The following is a 24,676-nucleotide window of genomic DNA, read 5'->3' on the forward strand; positions in this document are numbered from 1 at the left end:
CCCTCCCCAGCTGACATGCGAGGGCTAAGCACTGCGCTGAAGATCAGGGCTTTACCCCTGAGACCCCTTATTCTGGCCCAGCTCTGCTAGCACCTAGACACCAACCGGACCAAGAGCAAGAAAAACCACGGTGTGTATCTTTCGGCTTTTTTTTTTTTTTTTTTTTTTTTTTTTTTTTTTTTTAAATGGGGGTGGGTGGTGCTTCTTATGTGCATACCTTTTTCTTTCCTTTTTTCTGTTTTGCAAATTTTCTTCTTCTTTTTCCTCCCCCCTTAGTTCGTAGGGGTTTGAGTGAGTTTCCGATTGGGTCTTCCTGCAAATCACTTGTCTATCATTAATTTTAAACAATCTTCCCACCTCCAAAGACTCTCTTCCTTGTTGCAGTTTGGGATGTGGTTCATGATAACCAAATGAGGAGGATTTCTGGGGCAAACACGGCCGAATCGGGACTGTAGGTCTCAGACACGGAATGGTAGGTGGCTCTGTTCCTTTTGGGTCTAACCTGATTAGGGAGGGTGGGTGAGGTCTCTTCGTTGCTCCCGGCGGGCTGGGAGAGGGAGAATGGGCACCCGAAGAGAGCTGGGGTCTCAAGTGTGCTCACCTGTCAACTAGCTCCCAGGCAAGAAGCTACAAGCTTTCTCCCTAGGCGCAGAATCTCCTCAAACCGGCTTTCTGTGCGGGGTCAGGGGCACAGAGGGTTGGGAGGGAGCCGTGTGATCCTGAGGGGGCTTTGAGACCGAGGTAGAGTTTCCGAGGGCAAGTGGCTCCCACACTGGGCAGCGGGCAGCTGTGTCTGTTGGAAGTGCTGACCTCGTCCCTCTCTGAGGAATGCTGTGATTTCCATAAGATATTAAAAGATAATGTCATTTAGTATTCATCTATGTCCATTTCCAGGCAGTGAAATATTTTGGTATATATTTCTATAATCTGGCAAAGAATTAAAAAATATCAATTTGCAGAGAGACTCTGGGCTACATTTGGATTGGGGAGAGGAATAGAGAGCAGGGTCAGGTTAGAGATCAGAGAAAACATTGGCACTGCAGTCACCTAGAGAAGTAAGAGGTCCCTTTAAGAAAGTGATCTCCTGCTCACAGCAGGCAGCATTTTTTTTTTTTTTTTTTTAGTGGCAAGGTTCCCAGGTATTTTGTGCTGGGAGGCTGTGTCCCCTACAAATGTCAGAGCTCTTTGGGGAAAAAATATATTCTATGAAATGATCATGGCAATATATTTAGCACAATTTATGTATTTGTGCTTTCAACATCCTGAATGGTATGTATGGACTGGCAGACCTTCAAGTCAATTGGGCTATAAATATTTCAAGACAATTGCATATGTTTTCTTTTTTTTTTCCCTCCTACACTTCAATCTGGAGACTTAGTGGTCATTTTTCCAAGGTTACTGAGATTGAGCCCCAGAATCAGCCTGGCTTACCCATGGAAGTCGGCAGCAAAGCAATCATAAGGTTGTTTGTATGGGATGCTCTTGCTGCAGCGGGGATGGCACCACACAGCAGCCCTGCTGCCTCTGTTTGTTGACAGCAACTTCCATGAACACCCCAGCAAGGAGCAGGCTAAGTCCTGCGGGACAAGCCACAGTTGAGACGGAAAGAAAATGGGTGTAGGTACGCAGGCAGCAGCAGCCCCAGGCTTAGTTTCTCTTTCCGTCTCTGTCTAGGACTCCTGACTCTGGAAGAGCTCCCAGTATGAAGATCAACGCATTTAAAATGGTTGCAGTAATGACCATTTCCCCCAGGGAGGCCTCTGTGGCAAGCGTGTATGTCGTGTATACAGACAGCGGTGCTCAGGAGCATTCAGCTCCACTCCGAACCGCTGGATTTCAGGGGCTGGGCCATTCAGATATAGCGATTTTGCTGTTTCTGGGATGTGTTTCTTTCTCCGTCTTGATCTCACCATTCTTAATGCCATAAACTGTTGGGTTAGCTTATTTTATCATATGAACAAATGTCATTTCCTTCCCTACAACAGGACTAGGAAGTCAGATGACAAAGGTGGTGTGACCTTAGATATTAAAGTCCTTACCCTTCTTCATTTGCATATCACTCCTTCCACTGTTGCAAAGTGTCTTGAATTTGAGGGACTTTTATTCTAGCAAAGGCTTTGCAGTTTCACTAAAAAAAGATTCAGGATGATGAGGTGGTAAGAAATATACACAGAGGGGAAAAATCAGCTGTCTCCAGCTTCTGCTGCTTGGCCCAGAGCAGCATCTGCTGCGGGGAGCAGGGCACTCGCTGTGCTGGAAGGGATGTTTATGAACAGATCCCAGAGGAACAAGCGGGTTTTTGCTGTCATTGTCTGGCAGGTCTGCAGCTATTAGCATTTACTGCTTTCATAGGATGTGATCAGTATTCACCAAGGTTAAAAGGATTGGAGAGTTGGTTGTGAGTGTTGATATAAGTAATTTACAGTTGTAGGAAAATTAACTCATTGTTAGTATATTCTATAGGAATAGCACTAGCAAAAGAAATTTTCTGTGCTGAAGTAATCTGAAAAAGCTTCCTGTGACTAAAGGCACATATATATTTAAAGTTTGATTGTGGCTTCATGTGAATGAATCTTCGAATATAAGCTTAGTTACAGAGGCTTTTACACTGATGATAAAACATGAAGGCAAGGTGAGTGAGTGTTTTGTTTGTTAAATGTGGGGATAGACATCCTCTCTTCTTGTTCTAGTTTTGACTTGCGGTCAAATTTTCAGCTAAAGGACTTGGACTGGAATTGCTGTGTTCAAATCAAATGATTGCTTGGTTGCTTATATGAAAAATGAACTCCGAGCAACAGTCTTCCTTCAGTTACACTCAGAAGTAAACAAACTGGCTTCTTAAATTTTCTTCATTGCCGGCTGGGCTTCCTCTGGTGGTCTGTTGAAGCTTTGGGCTGGATACTGTAACAACCACGCAAACAGAGGCACTAAAGTGTTCAGCAAGGAGGAGAGCAGAGCACAGTGCTCTGCCTGCTGCCGGCTCACTGAGCACCTTCCTCTGCCACACAGGACGGATTGCTGCTCCTTCTGAGAGCCCAGGTCTTGTGGAGGAAGTTGACAAATAAGGACAGATTCCATTTGTAGCTTTAGTGTATGGCATATAGTGATGGCGTTACATAAGTCTGAGATGAGGCACTGTACTGCTGATTCAGAAGGAAGGTCATATATTGACTGCTTGGAAGAGAAGGTGTAATTCAAGAGTTGGAATGTGGGGCTGGGGAAATGGCTCAGTGGAATAAGCACTTCCCTGGCAAGCGCAAGGGTCTGAGTTCAATCCCCAGTTCTGCCAAAAAAAAAAAAAAAAAAAAAAAAAGAAAGAGTTGGAGTGTGTGTTTGTGGGTATTCACCTATATATGTGTGCTTTATTAGCAAGGCTGGAAGGTTCCAACTAGACACTTTATGGTTTGGATATGTTTTACCCTTGTGCCAGAACAAGGCAAAGGGAGAGGAAAAGGGAATGCTGTGTGTTTTGAGGATGTGTATTTTTCCTGTATTAAATAGAGAGAAGCTTCACTTCCTATAGTAACGCTTTATAGAAAATCTAGTGGAAATATCAGGTGATACTGAAAATATCTAAAAAGAAACATATTGCATTTGAGAATTAGACTACAAACATACTTATTTTTTGGTAAAGAATTTTAATTGATGTTTTGGATCCAAGTGAGGCCACTATGGCCTTTCTCACTCTTCATCTCCCTGGACACCGAGACTTGTCAAACCATGAGCTTTTGGAAATGTTGCTTGTAGAGTGGAAACCCAGTGGGAGGAAAAATGGGGGAAGAAATACCCAAAGGCTGTGCTGAAAGTACCCTACATGCAGCTGCTCTATGACCCCTGTTGTGTGTATGGTACAGGTGGTGCTCCCCAAAAAGGCAACCAAGTAATAACTGAAAATTTGCAGAGTGGCCTACGCCACAAGACATAGGAGTTTTGCTGTTGCTGCTTCTACTTCTTCTATTCTTCTTCTCCTCCTCTTCTTTTGTTGATAGAAAATAAAAACAAAACCTAAACCAGCAGTGCCCTCAAGTATGTACTAGAAATACATACTAATGACTTAGCTTCATAGAAGCACAGCTGAGTCTGGTTTGTGGATATGAAACTGGTTGGGCACTCTAGGTGCTTCATGCCAATAGGTTTCTTAAAATAGCTGGCCTGTTTTTGTCCATTGAAAGTAGGGTCTGAAGCCACTGACAGTGAAAGAGAGCTCTTCATCTGCCTGTTTGGTAACATTCATTCGTGTCTTCAGAAGGAAGCTCCGTTTTAGCACTTACCACACAGTGGGAGTAACTATTCCTGCATCATCTATATTCCCTAGAGTATCCTCTCTGCCAGGGAGTGACTAAGGCATGCAGTAGAGGCCCAATAAGTACTTACGGAAGGAATATCCTCCATATGTAGAGTTTTCTGCTAAGTGCTCTGGGTGTAAGAGTTGGGAAAAGGGAACTCAGGTTTCTTTTTTTGTGGTACCAGCAATCATACTCATGACCTCAAGCTTACCAGACAGGTGCTGTACTGCTGAGATATATCTCCAGCAGAACTCATGTTTCTGTCATTTGTAGCATATGGTCATTTGCGAAGATGAGGTTAAAAAGCAATAAAGATTGAATTGGAGTAAGGGTCCCTATCAGGGGTTCACAGTGCATACAATAGAGATCTAGAAGAGCGAGAAAATGATCCCCTTTGTAAGTAACACTGCCAGCTACACCAGGATATTAGGCAAGGGTGGCAGGGTATTCCTAGGAGTCACAGTATTTAGCTTACCAGGAAAAAGATTCATATGTGGGGCAGATAAAGCTTATTTTTGGTATAGCAACTATACTTTTCAAACTAGAAAAACAAAACTTACAGTCTGACAATGGGTAGCCAATTAGAAACTGGGGCAGTTATAAAGAGCCTACTGCAGCATATTGCTGGGAAGTGATAGGCAATAAGGTTGTGAAGCAAGGTTATCATTAGATCAGATAATAAAGGAAATTATAGAGATCTACTTCTAACTTCAGACCTCTGAGTCCAGTCTTACTTTGTTTTCTTTACCTTAGAGTTTTTCATTGTTCTATTGACAACTGTACAGCTGATTTTTCTAAGGAAATCTTACAAGAAAAGCAGATGTAAACATAGATAACTATAGACCTATCTCATTTGAGGTTGAATTGATGCCTTTATTATAAAACCAAGTCCATAATCATAAAGTTGAATATCATGCCCACCCAGATAACAAATACCAGTTAAGTTTATGTCTGGATTTTATTTTTATTCTTATTTTTTTATGTCTGGATTTTAGAATGTATAGCTGTCCTAGAATTGAAAGCATCAGTGTTCTTGTGCTAGCAACATTTTTTGTACTGAGTTAACCGCTTGGAGATATTTTAGGTCCTTCCCTTGCACCTACCACCTAAAAAGCAATGGTCATTGTGTCTTTGATGTCAGTCTTTTAGTTTTTCTAAGAGCAAGAGAAACACTGAAAGTCAAACTCATCTGTGTTTTTTTCTTTTTCTTTGATTTTAGGCTAGTGTGAGAAACATCAGCGGCAAGACTGTCTCAGATCTTGGTTACAGCAACTCATGCAAGAAGCTATTGAACTAGATCCATTTCCTGTAGATGACAGACCACACAAGCAGTGGTGAGTTGCGAATATTAAAACTGTCCTTGGGCTGGGGAGATAGCTCAGTATAATAAGCGCTTCCTTGGCAAGCGCAGGGGCCTGAGTTCAAAAAAAGAAAAAAAAGAAAAAAAAAGTCCTTAACATAAAATCTGTGATCTGCATGACCAATTGCACATTGCATATGGTCCAGGGTATGCCCCTGAAGAAAGATTATCCTAAATAATATCAACCAAAGTGAAAATCAACAGGACAGGACATTTACTTGATGGTTCAGCTCTGCTAATACCACACTAGTAGGGGAGGTCTTGTGAGATGCCCCGACACTACCAGCATGGACTGCGCCAGCTCATGGCAGATGGCTGCAGTGGACAATTTTGTGTGGCAGAGAATCAGTTGGGGTTGTTATTTTTATATGAACTTTCTTATTTTCAGGGTAATACTGTATTATATTGCTTAAGCTGCTTTCATAGAAAAAAAAGTACTTCTGAGATCAATGACAATGCTTCGTTCCTTTCAGAAGCCCCAAAACACGTAGCATTTAGACTTTCAGAAAAAAGGAAAGACAAATTATGTCACAGGTTTGTGCAATTTAATTTATACCTATTTTAAGGAAAACAATATTGAAAATAGGTCCCATTACTCTACCTTGGTATAATTTTAAAACTTATTATTTTGTAAGAGTATCAGCACATGTGCAGAATATCTTTTTTCAATCAAATATTTAAAACTTCATCATCACCAAAGTCAGTAATCAATAGACTCCTACAGAGATGAATGAGTTATAATCTTTCAGATAACATCTTTGAGAATAGAATATGACAGCAGTGGTGTTAAGACTCCAAAAGAAGTTATTTTGAACTAATGATCAATATCTCTCTTTCATCTGCCTAGTGGCTTGTATAACTCGTGGTAGATGGGCTACCCTAGGAATTAATATATACCATCTAGCTGCAGAAGTAAGATGAAATCAATCTTATAGTTACTTCACATTGTGACTTTTAAAATAAACTTCCTACAGATGTATTAAGGAAGTAAATCTAGTCATCACCATTAGGCTGTGCTTAACCAAAATGTATTCAAGGGGGATTTGCCATAAAGAAGAACTCATATAATTGTTAATAATCAACTATTTTTGTTGCAATTTCAGTTTTATAAGGTTGAGCATAATTTTTTATGTGTTACTTCTAATGATGTAAAAACATGCATATTATCTCATGCTAACCCTTTATTCATTAAGCAAAAGTTAGTAAGAATCTGTGGTGCAAGTGTCTTGCTTAGCTTTGGGGTTGATGAAAGTCTTTGCTTTGAAAGCCTTTTGTACTTATAAGAAAGCATTCTGTTAACAGACATATTCTAAGCAGTATGGTCTAGGTGAAGTGCTATTCTATAGGTATACATATGGTGCTTACAGCAGGACTGCAGAGTGTGGCGTATGTGTGGTGGGAAAGGTCAGGGAAGGCTTCCGAGAGAAGTGAGATTGTAATTAGCTGTAAAAGGAATTTTGTAATTAGCAAAGAGGAAAGGAAGAGTCAGTGCAGAGTGGGAGAGGTTTTCAACACTCAACAACTTGAGAGAATGTGAATGGGCTGTTAGGTGGCATTTACTCTGCAGGTGCAGAGAAGGTAGTGGCAGAGCTATGGCTGGAGACGGTATAGGAGGTACCGTGCAAAATCTTTTAGACAAAGCCAAGGAATTTCCTTTTTAGTCTAAAGTAAAGTGCTTTTTGAAAGATTTTAAGTAGGAGGATAGCATCATTAGTTTGTTCTTACCCTGAGAAATATATTCACTAGATAATATATAAAATCAATATAGGTTAAAGAATAATTATAACTAAGGCATCATATAAATACTATATTATGGCATCACTTCCCAGTGAGCTCCTGTGTGCCCTTTTAAGATCACATGCTTTTTCTTCCCCACCAGAGGAGGTCATCAATTATGACACTTTTCTACTTCTACCGCTCATTCTCCTTCCTCTCTTCGAGGCTTTCTGTCACTGTATGTATACTATAGTGTACACTTGAGGCTACCTGTCCTTTAACTCCATGTATTTATAGTATGTATATATATCATAAAATATCTGATTATTTTGCTAGATGTTGTGAGACTTATCTATGTTCATGCTTGTAGTTTATGTCTTGAGACTGCTGCATAGGTGAAGTGCTATTCTATAGGATATTTGATAAACTCTAAGGCACATTTTATAACCGTGATTCAATAAGAGATGAAGTTAGTTTACGGGTTTATAAACTTAAGGAAGGTTTAAAGAGACTACAGTATTTATTTGGGTCAACTCTACTTCTTAAAGATGTACTGCCAGCTTCTAAAAGAGGGTAAGCTGCATAATATGCTACCCCAAGAATATACCAAGATTTAATTATTCATTCCATTTTTGGAAAAGGTTGGAATTATTCTCTTATTAGTTATACTAGTATTAAAATATACCATTTTCTGTGTATATCTCTTTACTATTTCTCATGGATTTTGTCACAAACATGTAAGGGATTTAAGAGGATAAATATCAAGGGAAAGAACTTTAGGTTCTGTGTACCATTAATTTTATTAAATATTTCTGAAATATTTTCCAAATTTGTTACATTGACTTGCACTACCAGAAGTAGTATTGGAAGAATTCTACACTCTCACCAACACAAGCTCTTAAGTTTTTCTAATCAGGTACATACATAATTGTACTCATAGAGGTATTAATTTGCATTTTGCTGATTACTAATGAAGACATCTTTTCATTTTTATTGGCCTTTTGAATTTCCTCTTTTGTGGAGTGCCTGCTTAAGTCAGTCTGAGATTTGTCTTTCCAAATAATGAACACTTTTGAGTTCTTACTGTGCAGTAGACACTATGCTAAGCACTTTGCAAATGCTCAACCTTTAATCATCTCTATGATTTACAGATAAGGAAACAGTTTTTGAAAGGTTAAAAACTTACAGTTACACAGCTAAGAAACAGTGAATTTAGCATTCAACCCAAGGTCTTTCTGACTTCAGAGTCCTTTAGTTTCTTGACAGTATCTGGAAGGGGGTGAGGTTGAAGCCGCAGAGAATACTAAGAGTGCAATTGCAGGATTCTAGTTAGGAAATACTAAGGGCACAACCAAAGAATTTTCCAATACAGCGTGTACAGTAAACACACGGTGATTGTGTTGGCTGAAAAGGGAGGATATACAGATTTGATAACTGTTGGTTCGGCAGCTTCAGTATTATTCATACAGTGTACAGTTCTACTCCTGATATTTGATAAACTCTAAGGCACATTTTATAACCGTGATTCAATAAGAGATGAAGTTAGTTTACGGGTTTATAAACTTAAGGAAGGTTTAAAGAGACTACAGTATTTATTTGGGTCAACTCTACTTCTTAAAGATGTAGTGCCAGCTTCTAAAAGAGGGTAAGCCTAAGAATACACACTGGAACTTCATAAAATATATATATATATATATATATATATATATATGCATAAATAGATACAGAAATACACAGATAAATAAATAGACACTGCCTGATTTTTAAATTATTAAGTGAACATACAATTAACCTACTTTGTTTCCTAAGCATTTCTTGTATCAGTCTCTTTGGATCTTTATCTATGATCCCTGCCCCGAGGCTCTGAGTATCATTTCCAGCGGGTCAAGCTGGTAGCCTCATACAACACCTTCTTGTCCGTGATTTTACGAATAAAATCACAACCTTAAAGGTTTGAATTGCTGTTGTAACACAGAGCATAAAGGCTCTCATAATTCATGAAATAATTTTTCTACTCCTTAAAAAATACAGTGCTGTGCAGCCCTGTTTTGAAGACTCGTGATGGCAGGGACATCAGTGTGTCCGATACAGGTGATATACTTGATAGCGTCTGTTCTGCTTGTGCTTCTCTCTTATTGATGGTTCCAAATTCAGGATGCTTGGACTTAGCTTTTGACTTTTCAGTGACACAAAAGTGAAGTGCATTCAGCAGGATCCACACATCACAGGCTTGAGACCTTGTCTGAGGCCACTAATGTACGTAGGGTGATGTCTTGTGGGCTTAGAGGCAGCGGCAAGTGGCACTTCACTGATATGTGAGATATGTGGCAGTTCTTTATAGAACTGGCTTTGCAATGGGTGACCTTGTATAACTATTAGGTAGCCTCAGCCCTTTGAACATGTTTAAGGTAAGCAGGGCTAGCTGTGGCCTCTAGTAGTTTAGGGGCATCAGATGCTTTTTAATTCATGCTATTTTCAATGTATGATGGGTTTATTGGGATAGACCCCCATAGGAAGCTAAGGAGCATATACTGAATATTTCTTTTGTATAAATGCTGAAGATGAGACTTTAAAGATTCAGAAACATTCTCCAGATCATGCAACAATGATAGCAGAGTTTAGAATGAATGATATCTGAGTTTTTATTTTTTTTTTATTACATGCTTCTCATCATTAAAGGTGAACACTGAGCCCCATGAAGGATTAAAATGCTGATATAGTTTGAAATCCAGGCAAAAATAAGTACAAGACTTCTAAGGAACAGCAATAAAATAAACAATTAAAGAAGCTAAAAATGACTACTATGGGCTTGGGGTACTAAATACCTTACAAATGAGATGAATAAGAGAAAATTCTGAAATGTGTTGGTTCATATTGTTGTTTCACTCTGTCAGTGGTGAAGTAGTGGCCAAGGTACATCCTTAGGACTGTTTAATCCTCGTAAAATCCAAACGAGTTGCCTTCATTTATGGTCTCTGTGTCTGTGGTCTCTCCAAATTCGCACGTGGGATCATACCCCCCAGAGTGATGGTACTAGGAGACGGGGCCTCCGGGAGGATGGATTAGGGAAGGAGGTTGAGGCCCTCACAATTGGAATAAGTGCCCTTATCAAATAGGCCTCCACAGAGATGCCTAGGCTCTTCTACAATGTGAGGACATAGGGAGAGGTGCCGTCTATGAGAAAGAAAACAGGCTGTCTCCAGACACCAAGTCTGCTTTGATCTTGAATTTTTTAGATTCCAAACTGAGAAATAAAGTTCTTTGTTTATAAGTTCCCCAGTTTATGATATTTAAATAATAGCAGTCCAAATAGACTCAGGTTCTCCAGTACTGTTTTATTTTTTATTTTATTTTATTTTTCTCCAGTACTGTTTTAAATCTTAGACCTTTCTTTTTCTTCATGGATGGGTAGAACTTGAGACAATTGCTGCTGGACATTGTTGTCACTGTTTTGAGAGTTCCCGAGTAATTGGATGCAAGATCAGGAAAATGTACTTAAAACTTTTTTAGAAGCATAGGTCTTTCTTTAAGCTTATTTAAAGACTGTTATCATCTGCAATACCTTTAGTGTCACTCAGATTCTTCAGGAAAAAGTCTCTATATTTTGATAATTAATACCAGAAGAACTACTATTAAAAGTAGCAGTTAAAAGTATGAGATGCTGGGGCTGGTGAGATGGCTCAGTGGTCTAAAGCACCTACTTAAAACAAGCTTAACAAAGCACAGGGACCGCGGTTCAATCCCCCAGCACCACATGCCAGCCAGCCCCGCCCCCTGCTTGGCTGAGCTGGCCACACACACACACACACACACACACAAATAAATTTTAAAAAAAGTATGAGATGCTAATGAACATGAGACATGTTTATAGGCTAGGGCTTATTGGGGAACTTAATGTTGAGTTTAACAGCATTTATTATGTGTGATAATTCTTTATCTGTAATGCAGATACCAGAAATTATGTATTACAGATTTTTCAAAGTTTTCTATTTGCATTTTTTGGAAGGTGTAGGTGGCTTGTTAGTGCTTTAAATTCTAAAACCCACTTGTTAAAATGCTAGCTTATCAATTTCTCAACAGTCCTTGCTTTTCTTTTTAATTCACATATATTATTTGCTCAGAATAACAGGTTTTGTTTTGGCTTATTGGTGCCCATGCATGACATACTATGTCTTCACGCTGCATACTCCCTCCCCTCTCTCTTGGTCCCCTTCTTCATCTCTAATGGTCAATCTTCTAGAACCCTAGGACTCATTTTTAATTTGAAGGTGGATAGTCTTGCTTTAGAAAATCACTTGTAAATCTTAAGCATTGTCATAATCCTGTGTTTCAGTACCTGTGTATCATTTCACATTACATTTATATAATGTGAAATGGTATTGTACTTACCTGTCATTCCCACCTGAGAAAATTGAGTTAAATATGTTAAGCAAAAACTCTGTTGAAATGAATTGGGTTACTTCTCCTCTTTTGTGAATTTCAGTGACTATGTTCTGAGAATGTTGATTCTTCCATTTGCTATCAAGAGTCAAGTTCCTAAGGTGGAGGTTCACAGCCAGTAGAATCTCATTTATTGAACTGATTTCTAGTGCTGTTCCTGTGCATATATTTTTGACTGTGGTTGAAAGGGACTAAAATGTACTCCTTCCCAGTGATCTCTGCTTCTTAACCTGAAAGAATGTGTGAAACTCCCACTTACCCTTTGATTTAAGATGTCAGAATTTCTTACAGAAATAATCATATTTTTTGAAGCAATTAACTAGCTTGGCTAATGTGATAAACTAACTTAAGGTATGAATTGATGAAGATGAGTTTTGGAACACAGATAAAATCTACACTTGGATAAATATCTATGATATATTTAAATAGCAAGATAATGAAAAAATGAAATAAATACAAAGGTTTGTATGTGGGTGGGGGAATCTATTCTGATTTGGAGCAAAGTACTTTGAGGGTTTTGCAGATTATTATTAAAATTTTTGATTATGTAGCCTCTGGAAAAGGAAGAGACTTTGATATTGAATTCTCATTCCAGATCCATCATGCATGAATATTCCCTCGGGTAAGTCCTAACCTAGCTGAGTTTCAGCCATGTGTAAGAGAGTTTAATAGATTATGACTAAATTTCTTTTTAATTTAAAAATTACACAGATTAAACTGCACAGATTGAATTAACACCTGAGATGAGACTTTAGAATTCAGGTCAAGAAGGGTATCAGGATCACAGTAGTGCAGGGGATTCCTGGGGGTGAAATCAGACCAATGGGCAGCTCAAAGGGAAGGGTGGACCAGTGGGAGCCTGGGAGATTTTGTTCCAACCCTTCCCCTTTCCTTGTCCATGTTATGTTTTACCCAGCCTCCTCTAAACCAAGAAATAAATTATGGAATTGATTCTAGCTATTGAGACTATGCTACCCATCAAGAGGATAAATGTAGATATCGATTTTCAATCAAATCAACTTCATCTGTTCCCCAAGTTTATATCTTTCTCTATTGTAAAATGACTCTGTCATCAAGGGACTAGTGTGCACAAATGCTTGCTCACAGGCTCATTTATGAGAGAATCCTTTAACTCTTGCCATTCGAAATTGTGATTTCTAAACTGTATGGAAAGCTATCAACACACCAAGTGAAGCTATTGGCAACTTTGTTTCTTTGTCTATGGTATCCACCAATACATTTCCATGAAGATTGAGAGAGGTTTTCAGTGGGCAGATTCCTGTGGTAGAATCCTGGAAGGATGAGTGAGACACAGATCATTCCTTCCTCCTTTCTCCTCCCCTCCTTCCTTTCTCCTTGCCTTTCTTTCTTACCCAAATGTTTTACCAGCTACACTATAACAGATGCCCCAGAAATGAAGATAAAATGGAACTCTGCCTTTAAGCAGCTCATTATCAAACTAGAGGCTTTGGCTTAGGAAAAGGGGAAGTGGTTACAAATAAATGAATTTCATTCAGAGGATAGTCTCCTTATGGAGGCTAAAGAAACCGTGCAATTTTAAATAACTTAGCTTCTACCCAGGTATTTTCACATGTGGTTCTGCAAAGAGGCAGGAGCCCACTCTTGAACAGAAAGATTATCTGACTGTCTGATCTCATGATCCCTAGCTGCTCTTGAAAATTACTAAGAAATCTAAAGAGCTTTTGTTTGAGTCTCTGGTATTTACTTATTAGATATTAAAATACAGATTTGAAAATATTTGTGTAATTAATTTAAAGAGATCAGCAATGCTAAAGCCATTACATGTTAATATGAATACTGTTATCATTTTAGGAGAACTAATTTTTTTGAAAATAGGTTAGGGACAAAATGACATTGTTTCACATTTTTGCAAATGGTTAATTACCAGTTTAATAGAAGACAGCTGACTTCTGCTGTCTCCTTCCTCAGTTTCTTGTTATGTCACATACCATGCTGTTGGAGCAAACTACCGTATACTTATGAGACTGAGAGGACAAAATGAATTGTGTCTCTGTACTGTTTGGAATTAGTTTGGACTAATTTGGGGGACTCCTTGTGTGTAGTCAGCTTTCTGTCGCCATAACAAGTACTTGAGGTACTCAGTTAGAGAGATGAAAGGTGTATTTCTGTTCCTTTTGGTGTTCCGCCATGAGTGCTGGCTCTGATCCTTGGGGCCTGTGGTGGTGGCCACACCATTGTGAGTAGGGCTTTCCCATACACTTCATTGCTGATGTCCTCATCACTTTCCTGTGCTGAGAAACAATAACAAGTATGCAAACCTGAGGGGGGAAGGGTGTTCATTTTCAGAAGTGTCACTCCATAGTTGGCTGGCTCAAGTGCAGAAAGGGCATGGCGGAAGGGCCGGAGGTAGAGCACTGTGGCTCATATCATAGTGGTCAGGAAGCATAGAGAGAAGGCAAGAGTTGAAGGAGATTAAACCCTCCAGGCCTTGACCTGCTGCTTCCAACCAGGCCCCGCCACCGGTCAGCATTTCAGCTGTGTATTCATCAGAGGACTAACCTCCTTGTAACTGTGGAGCCCTATAAGCCATTCCCTTCCAATCATATGAGAATTTGGGGCATTAATCAGATCTAAGCCATGACAGCTGAGAATGAGAAAGCGAGAGGAATAGGAGAGGGTGGGATTCCCTTCAACAGTAAGCCCTGCATGGCCAGAAGACTTGCTACCAGGGCCTTTTGTAAACTTTCTGTCACCACCACATAGTGCCTGTCTAGGGAGCACACCTTTCTCAAGTGGGCTTTAAAGCATTTATGGACTCTATGGGATCTGCGAACTATAGTTTGAGAATGATGGTTAAAATTATCATTTTATTTTATTTACTTATTTTTTTGAGTCAGGGTCTTGCTGTGAAGCCCAGGTTGGCCTTGAACTCTTAGTTATCCTCCTCCCTTAGGCTCCTGCAAACTGGGATTACAGGCATGTGCCACCACACCTGACTTGACTGATCAAAATTATTTGTTGTATAACATGAGCAATAAGGTGTCTTATATACATCTAGAAGAGTGCTGTTGTGTACCATGCTTGGGAAAACTGAGGAGATAACGTGTTTTTCCATTTAGATGATATACTCCAGAGGAGAAAGGTGAGCCTAGCCTCTCCATGAGGGCTGTCCTGGTGCTTTTTCATCCCCCAGCTGTGGCAGAACCAGACACAGCGGCTCAACTGTAGACCTCTCCCATAGACAGCAGAACATCCTTAAGTTACTTTAGTCCTCACTAGAGTGTGATGAATGTGACAAGTAGCATGAAATGTGGTAACAGGGGAGGGGGTGGGATGGGGAGAAGTCCTTTCCAGTTGAAGCAACAAGAGGGGTCTGAGAAGGAGACAGCATTATAATAGAATATGAACATGGCTGAGGCAGTCAGGGTTGGAAAGGTAATTTCTCAATACAGGAGCTGATGGGGCAGGGAGAAGAATGGGTTTGGAGCTGAGAAATGTAAGCTGCATGACCTGTAGGGTGATAAGGGAGGATCCCTTGGAGATGTGGCTGGGAAAATGGACTGGGGCCAGACTAGGGGAGACCTTGCATGACCCATGAGGAAACTTACATCTGTTTGCACAGACAGTAAAGAATCATTGCTATTTTCTCAGCAGCTTTAAGAAAATGATTCTGGGAGTGATGCTGAGGGCAGTTTGGAGAGGAGAGATCAAAGAGGCAAAGTGAACTCTAAGAGAGGGTCCACCTTAAAGAAAGTAGATAGAAATCTGTGGAGAGAGATCTGGATGATATTCCAGGTCATTTGGAGCAGAAAGCTAAAAAGGAGACAGTTTCACCTGAGGGAAGTGACACAAGGTTCCTTGTGACCTCACTCTAGCCCCAGCCACACTCATGCTGAACAGTTCTGTACAGATTCACAGGCACTGGTTTCTCCAGATGGATGTTGTAGAAATGGATCACGTCCTGTGTGTGTCACAGGAGTGTGTGGAAGGACTAATGAGCTCTTTGACAGAAAGGTATTTTATTAATCTAAGCCATCAATAATAAAAATGAGAATGTTTGCCAGGTGCTTTTGCTCTTATATCAGAGGCTGCTGTGTAAATATGAAATGCTGCCTGGGACTATTGTCGTTAATAATAGTGAGGTCTTTACCACAGTTGCCTGCCCAGTAGACTTGCTTTCAGGCATTCTGCAGAAGGAAGATGGAGCTCAACACAGAGTCAATTCCATTCTGTTTTTTCTGAATCTTTCTTACTGTTAACTATTTTCCTGGTTAACGTTTCCAACAGAAGTCATCGCGAGAGAACTTGAATTTCACTGTGCCCCCTTCTTCCCTGTCTCCCTGTTCTGGCTGGGTGCTCCATCAGGACTGGGGACATCAGCATTCTCACTTTTCCGTGAGAATGAGGGGACATCATTTGCTCTGCTTGTGCTCTTATCAGTTAAGTTAGGCTTATTAATTTAACCCATTGTGTAATATGGGGATCAGGAATAGGAGCTCTGGAGTTGGAGTGCCCGTGCTAAATGAAAGCTCTGTTACTTTGTAGTAATAGATGCGACATACTGGTTAAGTCATGTAATGTCTCAAGCTCCAGTTCCTTCATCTGTGAAATAATAGTAACAGCACTGCTGATCTCATAAGGTTATCACGAGGATACTGAATGCGAAGAACTCATCTTTGGGTTTTCAGTAACTTAACTACTATGACTTTCTAAATTTTACTTTTCTTTTGGTTAGTTTTCATTACCACTCGCTTCAACATGTCCTTTCCATTTCCTAATCAGAAACCTTTCTCATCTCTTGCTGATTCACTGTTTACCTGTCAGTAACTTGTGACCACACAATTCATCATCAATCAGTTCTTCACTTACAATAGCATTCTGAAGAATCCACGAAAATGTTAAATTTATTCATCCTTTTAAAATATATTTTCATTGGGCTTTCTTCTGCCCCAGCAATCCAAGTACTTAATTCTTCTGTGAGTATAAAGATTCCTTGAACTTTGTCCTAATCAGTAATGAGCTTTACTTCTGGCGACGTCCTCTTCTTCCACACAATCATCCTATAAAAATCTTTGCATGCTATCTTCCTTTCTGATCCTTGTACTTAATGTTTTATCAAGATCTAGGAAAGTGTTGGAGTCACACTTCCAAGACTTTTTCTCCAGATTTGTAGCAGTCTGATTCTTGCTTCTGATCTTGTCTCTCTAGAATCCTTCAAGTACTTTCCTGTATTATCTAGATCCACTGGGATCTGCTTGAAACACCCTCAGCTGTTGGTTGGTAGCTGTGGAGCTCAGTGGGTGGCTGGAGATACAACCAAGCATGCATTCTGGTCACCAAATCAGAATTCATTTACATGAAGATTTCGAGAGTCTGCTGGCTCTGCTGAGCACCCTTTCAGTTGTTATCCATTAATATTGATAAGTGATAACTACAAAATCCTGTGGATTTTGGCCCAATGTATAATTGACATGTTTCTCTCTTTGTAATGATTGCATAGAATGAATGTTTAGTTGCTATGTTTTTCCATATGGTCTCTAACTTCTGGAACCAAAGAAAGCAATGGATTTGCCTCATATAAAAAGTTGATCCATATTTGTTAATAGTGAATTACATTATGCTCAAATTGAATAGGACAGATTGAAAATTACTGTTGAAAATAGCTGTTGGTAGATGGGGTGCAATGACTGAATAGCAAGGCAAGTAAGAATACATTAGCATTTAATCAGCTCCTTCTTTTATGATTCCAGCACTGAGTGCTTCACTTAATCATGCTGACTTAGAAATTGTTTAGGTGAATGTACTAGGAGGGTGTTTCCATTTTTGAAGATTGTGATTCTTTGTCTGTGTTAGTTCAGACAGCCTGAAATCCAGCACCTTGGCTTTGCTTGCTTACTGGTCACTGGGGTTCTCGCCTAGGGCCTCACACAACTGCAAGTTTGCTTTAACTTTTCCACTTCCCTGGTGTTGTGGTTTTAGGGACTACCTGATCCACTGCAGCCTGTTGTCCCACATGTGTCACCCAAGAGTGCCCAGCTGCACAGGGTGATGCTTAAAGGCTTTGACTTTCAAGTCATACGATCAGATTAAAATTTCCAATGAGCTTATATTGGGAAAATTAATCTACATTTTTCTTTATTTGTACCCAGGATCTTTGTACTGATATAAATTCACATCCCAGTTTGGTAATTTTGTTTTGAAACAGAGTCCTGCTAGTGACTAAGTTGCCCAGGCTGGGTTTGAACTTGTGATCCTCCTGTCTCAGTTTCCCAGAATGCTAAGATTACCGGAGTGTTACCACCATGTCCCACTGAATTGGTCAACACATCTAAGACTTGATTTTCTGTACTTATACAGTGGGCAAATAGAACAAACCTATAGCTTTTGAGATAATTGAATGTAAAATACTTTAACACAGGGTCTTGCTAGAGCAGGCAATTAAATTTTGTTTTTGTTGTGAGAACACTAAAAACTTTGATAAGTGGTTTGCTTTGGTTCATTACCAAGCAATTTCATTATTAAAATGACAAAAAAAAAAAAAAAACCCTCACATGCTATGATGGCAAACACTGTGGGGGTTCTTTTCTATATAATAAAATAAAGCAATTTCACTGTCATTCTCACTAGCAGGGATACTTTTGGGTCACCCCTACTAGGATCAGAGAGAGCAAGCTATGGGAAGGTTGCCGATGAAAGGTGCAAGAGAAAATAGGTCTAAGAAATCATCCTCTGCTGCTTCTTGTTGGAAGCGCGGCAGTGTAAGTAAATGTACCTTGCAATTTGTGCTCCTCTGAAAGTCTAATATATTATTTTCATATTAAAAATCTGAAAAGATGAATAGTATATACCAGCTTTGTCAAGGAAGGCAGAAAAAGGAAAGCTCTTACATTATATCTTAAGAAAAATAGGAGAAGTTGGGAATTTGAGTTAAGTAGGACCCTAGAATAGGGCAAGTAGAGCCAGGCATGGGCCTGTACACGTATGCCCCCAACTCTTGGGAGTTGGAGGCGGGAGGACGGCGGTCTGAGGCCTGCCTGGGTTAGATAGTGAGAACCTTTCTCAAATAAACAAGCAATGGCCCAGAAAAAGTGAATTACAAAGAAAAATAGTAGATGGTTATTTGAAAAGCATCAGAATAAAATAGCCAGTCTGATAGTGTTGGAATGCATGGCATCCATCTGACAAATCACCGGGGTCCCGAGTGCCATGAAGAGGATCCTGGGTGACATGCATGGGGCCTCAGCTCATCCCAGCAGCAGAGTGCTTGGGTGAAATCAGAGAGCAACACTTTGCCTACGTGTAGCATGGCAGTGGCCAACTGACTGTTTCTTCTTCAGGCCTTGTTGCAGCCACGGACACAGGGACAGTTTGGCTTGGTCCCTCCTCCCAGGTTTCATACTTGCTCTGCAGTATCTTGTTATGGTGAGAGCAGGTGTCTGTCATCTTGAGGGCCCAGGATTCTCACCAGTTTCCACTTCCCCATTCTGTCTCTAGTGTGAAGCAATTGCTCCTTTATTATTGTCTAAGGCAAGGGACTTTCTACGCACCTTTCCTGGCCATCCACTCTTGGAAATGTGGAGACTGGACATTTAATCAAAAGGTCACCTGCCATGATTCAGATGTGATTAGCATTTCCTTGGAAATCAAGGTGATTATCCAACTATTGTCACTTGTGAGAAAATCATTTCTAAGTTGAATCTGCGGTAAGAGTTCTACTTGCATTAAAATGAACCATATACTGATAAAGGTCATCTGAATGCATCATCATCAGTTAGCATATTCAAAGGACAGATATGACTTTGTTCATTCATTTAGTGAATATGTATTGAATATCTACTACCTGCCATGTCTTGTCCAAGCTGTGGAAATACTGTAACGAATGTAATGGATTTAAAAAATAATTCTTGACTTTCTGGATTGTCTCAGTTACTCTTCTCTCATTGCTGGGATAAATACCTGACACCCAAAATGAAGGAAAGAAAGGTTTATTTAGCTCACAGTTACTGGAGGTTTCAGTCTATACGCAGCTGGCTCCAAGGCAGACTGGCATATGGCAGAGGGCAGCAGTTCATGGTGGCAGCAGAGAACACGAGCAAAATGGAGAAGTAGCAGCAACAGTGGCAACAGAGAGGAAGTCTGTCTCTCTTATATTGCATACAGGCTCTCTGCCCAGGTTGGGTATAGCACTCACACCCGTAATCTCAGCAGTACTAAGGCCTATAATCCCAGTAGATCACCCATAATCTCAGTGGATCATGAGTTAATCTCAAACTCTAGAAATCCCCGCCCCATGACTGTATGAGGCTTTGGGGGACAACTAGACACAAACCATAATAACATGGATCTTAAGTTGTGGTGGAAGAAGACAGATTAAAATAGCCTGGATGAATACATGATATGTTGTTTATTAGAAGGTAGACATGGTCAAGGAAAATATTAACACAGAAAAGTGGGATGAAGTTTATCGTGGAGGGTTACGATTTGTCACTGGTTACAGTCTGTCATCGAGCAGAGGCCTTATCTGTTAAGAGTTTGTCAGCTTGTGTTCTTCTGTGGATGTTTCTGTTTGTCTCTTTCAAAGAATACTTGATAAAAGTGGGAATACCTCCTGAATGGGGTTTTCCCCTGTTCAAGGATCTATGAACAACCCTACTTGCTTGATAGAATCTCTGCCCAGTTCTGAAGAATTACCTGTTGGAGAAAGTAGAATTGTCAAACATAAATTAAAATGTTTCATTTACAGAAGATCAGAACTCAAAAAGCTAAAATAAACTTCTAAAGGTATTTTTAATGGTTTGGTTTTCCCCATATCACAAATTTAAAAGTAATAATTTAAATTTTAAAAATTATTTCTCTTCTACTAAATTCTTTCCTTAAAAGCAATTTCATGTTTGAGTTGTTTTCTAAAGGTTATTGTATGGCATTTTCTTGTTCATCCAGTTAGTATTTCATCTCATACAGATTTCAACACAAATTGCACTTTGTTTAGATAATGCAATCTTTTGATTTCAGTTTGATTTTTCTTGCACTAGTTTTCAATTCAGGAGCATAGCTTTGACATTCTATGAGTGAAAGAGCATTATCCATTAGCTGGCTTTTGGAGAGGGGAACAAGGTCAAAAGAGTAAGAGGTAGAGGGAGAAGAAGATGAGGGAACAAGAGTGCAAGAAGGTAGAAACAAAATGATATTAAAAACTCACATGTTTAGATCATAATTTATATCTCTCACATTATTATCTGGTTGTCTTATTGTCTGACATGCTAAAGCAGAATCATTAGAGAAAAATTTCAAATTTTTAAAAATTACTTTTCATAAAATGTTTTGTAACTGTTTCATATAATTGACAATTATCTTTAGTTTCTAAGACCTCTGTGGTCCTTTAGTTTGAACACAGTCCACAGTCTACCATGAGTAACATGTATACAATGATGTGTTAATATATGTTGAGTCAATTAAACCTTATATGAGGGGTATCTCAGTTGTTTTATATATTACTTTTCATTTCATGAAAGCTATGGAGATGATATTGGACACACCAGGTTGTTTTGTGTGTAAATTTTGTATTGACCATAGTAGCACTCAGAATATGCCAGAGGTTTGTTGATAAGAACTCATGACCTCTCTCTCTTTTTTTCCCTTGGACTTCTTGTAGACATTGATCATGTCCCTATTTTTCTATGTATCTCTGTCTGTCTCTGTTTGGGGTATTTACTACAGTAGGCATTGAACTCAGAGAGGGTCTTATTTTCAAAGGATTGTAGTCTGCTGAGGGAAACACATTTTCCTTTTAACATGTCTTACAGTTTGTTATTGTATAATAGTATTTGTATGTTTATTTTCAATATTTGAATTAAGTATGAGAATACTCTTGGGGAACTATAATCTTTTTTCTGTGAACATATGGCAAAGGCACTGAACACAGATTAGGTGTCAGTGAGAATATCCTTGAGAAAAGATAGTTGGGTAGGAATAGTCACATGAAGGGAGGATTTTGGTGGAAGAAATTTCCAGGCTTAGTTTCGTTTCTCTTATTGTCAAGATAAAATACACAATACTCAAAATTAAGGAAGGAAAGGTTTATTTAGTTGACAGTTTATGGAGGTTTCAGTCCATAATCAGCTGACTCCGAGGCAGGGTGGCGTGGCAGAGGGGCAGCATATAATAAGGGCAGAAGGCAGCAATGGAACAAGAGCACAAAAAGAGGGCAGCAAGCCCCTGTTTCTCCCTTATAGCTTAAGCAGGCTACCTGCCCTAAAGCTTGTGGATGTAGCACTCACATTATCTATCTGTTGCACAGACTCAGGATGTTTTCAAAGTGAGGATCCCAGCCCTCTGCAGAGTTACTTAGTTACACTTCTAAACCTCTCAAGTTGACACAATGTATCAACCATTACCCAGACTAAAGAAGGAGCATATGTGATGATCTAGAGGCTGTAAGGTTATGAAGAACTGCAAGCTATGTAAGAAGGACAAGGATAAGGGTTATGAGGTAGGCAGGGCTGGAATTCATCAGGAGAGCCTGATGGGCATGATCAGTATGGAAGAGTGTAAGCAGCAGGTTGCCTGGAACAGAACACTTGAAGAAATAACCAAAGCTGACAGGGATGAGACCAGGTGGCATCAGAAGACATGGCGTTGGCTTGGCCCAGGCCGGTTGAATGAGGGGAACAGGGGATGTGCTGGCTGGGTAGTGAAGGAGTACATAGCATGTGCAGGACTTGTTCCCAGGGAAAGCTGAGAAGGGTGGCAGTCAGACGCGGCTCCTAGCTTCTGGCTTAGGGGACTGTGTGAGGTAGTTTTTGTTTTAGAGAAAAGAGGGAGGCTTTGAAGGAAGAAGAAGTGCTCAGTGGTGAATGCTTTGAATTTGTGTTATTCCAGAGGCTGTTGTAGGGATGCATTCACTTAGAGAAACAGGTGTGGACTAGAGATTACGTTTAGGCCCCAGCACTAAATATCAATGTACTGGGGAGAAGACTCTGGGGGAGAAGAGATTCTTGGGACAAATCTTGATGACCACAACCAAAGAGTGTCCATAGAAGAGGTAGAAAAAACAATAAAAACAATGGAAACTGAAGCCTGTATGATGCTTATTGCGTGCCAGGATCTATTTTATATTAGAGAATTTTACATATAACACTTTTCATCTTCTTGAGAGGTTGGCTATACTTTGATCTCTGAAAAGTTAAGTGACTCACAGACCATCACGTATCCTATACATGGCAGAGCTGATTGAAACCAAAGCACCTGGCTTCAGGGTCTGCGCACTCTCTGAACACTCTACTGTAGGCCGTATGCACACACTGTCCCGAAATTGCGGGGAGAAGGTCACCAGCAGCACAGCTGCGGACGACCAGGGTCCCGGGAAGTCAAGGCTGGCAGCTGTTCATTACCATGGCCTTGGCTGCCCCCGAGAGCGAGTATGTGGCTGTAGTGGCTTGAGAGGACACACAGCAGTAGGCCGAGGCCACACCCTGGGAGGAGGCAGTGAAGACTACAGGCGTGGACGGTGAGCCCTCCGTCTGGTCTGGAGGATGAGCAGAATTCTCAGCTCCCTGGGAGAAGAGTGTATGCATGTGGGGTGCTTGATACGAGGGAGAGAGGAAAGGGGTGCTGTAACAGAAGAATGAATATGAGAATTTTTTCTAGAAGAGGGCAGGTGGGGTCTGCAATAATCATAGGACAGGACTCTATGGATTATAGAAACTGTTACTTTCCTGAAATTTCTACAATCACACCGCAAGTATTTGGCCCTCTTACCCACAGTCAACAGCATTACATGTGGAGGTGAAGTCTCTGGCCAGAAGAACGCTGATTTCTGGCTTCTCTCTTGAGAGTCTTGGGAACAAATACATTATAAATAGTAACCAGAAATAAATGGATCACTTTCACTGGGGACAAATGGTGATCTTTTAGGACATTTCACTCCTTTTGCTCACTTCCTTCTGTTTATTACTCTAGAATTAGAGATGGCCTGCAGGAGATCTCCTTGCCAGTAAATTACTTTTGCTTGCAACTTCTAATCAGGTTTGATTTTGACTCTAGGCTTTTGTCTAGATGGATCACTGTCCTTGCTCTAACCTCGAATTATTTGGAACCATGTTTGAAAGCATTTGTCGACAGTTACAGCTCTAACTGACCTCTTTCTCGTAGGAAGTGAGGGCTTGGGAGCATGTCACACATGGCACACAGGAGCTGTGCAACAATAAAGCACAAGCAGTAGCTTCAGACAAAGATGGACAGAAGTGTCCTGTCAGGTTCTGCAAGATGTGGTGGGGTCATATTCTTTCCCATTTCTCTTACTGAGATGTAGGGATCCGTTGGTCTCTTGGTGTGGTCCATGGTACCCAGAGAGAAAAGGTGGCAGGAATGAGGAAAAGACAGACAAGAAGACAAGAGCTGGGTTAGGTGGTGGCCCATCTGCCTGGTTGATGAGACAACCCACAGAACAACAGTGTGGGTGTTTATTTATGCTTTTGCAAAGCTAGTAAAATGTGACACAAGGTTACCTACTGGCTAATAGCCAACTTTAACCAGTCAGGGTGCTTATCGCAGGACTAAGGTAGCTTGACTGCTTTAGGTATGGAACTGAGGCCTGGTCTCACTTTCATACACTTGACCAACTTTCCAGCTTCTGTGGCTCCCAAAACTGAAGGAAAAGAACTCTGAGAATATTTTTACATAAAACTTAAAGGCCTATTGCACAAAGCTTTTCCTTCTTAGTGTGACTTTGATGACCATGTGAAACTTTTCAGATTAATTAAATAAAAACTTCCCAATGAAGGAGAATGGTTTACAGAATGACAAGAGCAGCAAAAGCGATGTAAAAACAATTAAAATGTGTTATGTCCAGGTTTTAGTTTTCCACAATGAATATAGTTATATACTCCAAACA

The 24,676-nt window shown here is 40.1% G+C and overlaps 1 protein-coding gene across 5 annotated transcripts in view; it reads left to right on the forward strand.

Moving 5' to 3' along the window:
- The window catches only part of Mapk10 (mitogen-activated protein kinase 10), a 337,874-nt gene that overhangs the window by 271 nt on the left and 312,927 nt on the right, over positions 1-24,676 (forward strand). For all 5 annotated transcript variants that reach the window (XM_023712992.1, XM_023712993.1, XM_023712994.1 and 2 more), the window contains exons 2-3: positions 385-472; positions 5,506-5,620. The gene's annotated coding sequence lies outside the window, so the exon portion shown is untranslated. The remainder of the gene's footprint in view (positions 1-384; positions 473-5,505; positions 5,621-24,676) is intronic.

This window comes from Octodon degus, unplaced genomic scaffold (assembly GCF_000260255.1).
Source record: "Octodon degus isolate 3935 unplaced genomic scaffold, OctDeg1.0 scaffold00028, whole genome shotgun sequence".
NCBI classification, from domain to species: Eukaryota; Metazoa; Chordata; class Mammalia; order Rodentia; family Octodontidae; genus Octodon; species Octodon degus.